General features: G+C 39.1%; 1 pseudogene; it reads right to left on the bottom strand.

Annotated features, from left to right (window-relative positions):
* Positions 1 to 968: 968 nt before the first annotated feature.
* On the bottom strand, positions 969 to 1,470 carry LOC149007524 (non-specific lipid-transfer protein pseudogene; annotated as a pseudogene).
* Between the last annotated feature and the right edge of the window lie 504 nt (positions 1,471 to 1,974).

Below are 1,974 nucleotides of genomic sequence, written 5' to 3'. Positions count from 1 at the left end.
GATACTCACAAATGACAAAATGGAATCCAACCAGGTGTATCTTTCTTAATTTTATGTTTTTATTTTTTGAGAGTAAAGTTTTTTTTCATTTCCTTAAAATTCATAGACCATTTCAATGAGTATGTTATAATCTTTCAATATTTTTGTTTTTAATAATTAATTCTTATAATTGCTCAAGAAATGCTTAGGGAATGTCTTAGAAAACGTGATTGTCAAGGCCATCGCTAGGCTGGGCTCAGTGAAGCTGCCATCAAGCCCATTGAACCGAGACTTCCTTATACAATCTAATCTTGTCTCCCTTCTTGATTGTCCCAAATTTTTCATCTTGAATCCTCCTCCACACAATGTCGGGGACTTCCTATCGGTTTGGCTTGTTTATGCACATTATAGCCCACACTTTAAAAATGCTAAAAAGATGTATAAAATTTAACACAATGATGGTTTACAAATAGACATTGGGGATGGGAGATTTGAAATCAAATCACTTGGTGTGACAAGGGGAAGCGTTCTTAGTATTGTATGGTAGTGTTCTAATGGCCAAATTCGCAACAAGGCAGAAATTTGCCCATCGATATCCCTAGAAAACTATTTGCTTCTCTATTCTTTTATCCACCCTCATACGTTAAGAATCAAGGAAATGCAACTTAGGTGTTTGGCGCCCACGTTTACCATCACCAAGACATTTCTAAACACGAATTTACCACCATGCCCATCTATTACCCGAATATGGGAAATGAGTGCTTTCGAGTTTTATGCGCAATGAGGAATGAGTTTGCCATAGGGGAATGTTAATATTTATTTCGTAGACTCACCCAAACTAGGAGAAGGACAACCAGCTCAACTGCCTTACAATTATATGTTAGAACATTGATAATGAGAAACTATCAAACTTCTCTAGAACTAATGTGAAATTGTAGGATCTAGACATGTTTATGATCTTCTTCGCCTCTAAGCACTTTCACTTCACCTCACCCTGAAAACGTAACCAAATCTGAATGTTAGTCATAAAAGAATCACTTAACCATTATGAAATTCTCATATCTAAGAGTTTCAGATTCACGGTAGGAGTAGAAATAGAAAGGATTTGAAAATTCACGGGGTTTTCTAGATGATGAAAATATACTTGGAGCAATCAATGGAAGGGCTAATCTTGTAGGGAAGGTGGACACCACATTTGCCGGGAAGTGCTGCAGCATTGCCTCCCTTGATTCCGGGAGTGGCCCTAAAGGCATTCTTGAGACAACGACAAGCCACCCGACGGTCAGGAGTGGTTCTTGCGGCAGAGTTGAGTGCCCTCACGGAATCGCAACAAGCCCAAGACACCTTTCCTCCGTTGCGCAGAAAGGTGAGGCAAGAAGCCAATCGAGAGACCACTTGCCCACATGTCAGGGCATCTGTAGCATGTGGTGTTGCCACAACCATGCAAACAAAAACAAGGCACACAACCTTCAGGACACTAGAATTGGCCATAGTTACACGTACTTCCAAGCTACTTGATGCTCACTTGTCTCTTTCTTTTCTCCTAGTGTTTTTCTAGATCAATGCAATGACATACGCGTTTCTATGTGTTTATTTATAATAGAAGGGCGTAACAGACTTCTTAGGTGGTTCTGGTCTCCTTGTTTGGCTTGGAAGATTGATGGTGGTTGAGATTTGAATGCTTTTCGATGTGTTTGTCGTTTTGCTTGTGTGGATTCTCTCTAAAATGGAAAGCAAAAATTAATTTTCTAATTAACTTTTTTTGGTTGGTTTCAGATTAGAATTCTAATTTGAATGAACAAACTAGCAGGCTAACGGGACCATTTTGGGAAGCCTTGGTCACCTACTCATTCGATTTGAGTTTGGTTATGTTTTAGTTTTTAGAACCAACCTATATTTACATATCTTAAAACATCAATCATCTAGTGGTGATCATCCATGTGGTTCTTGCACCCACTACATGAAGCATTGATAGACGAGTGTGTGGAAAGACCA

This window comes from Hakea prostrata, chromosome 8 (assembly GCF_041222555.1).
Source record: "Hakea prostrata isolate BN-2017 chromosome 8, UWA_Hpros_2, whole genome shotgun sequence".
Lineage (NCBI taxonomy): Eukaryota > Viridiplantae > Streptophyta > Magnoliopsida > Proteales > Proteaceae > Hakea > Hakea prostrata.
This window is presented reverse-complemented; position numbering and strand designations above follow the sequence as displayed.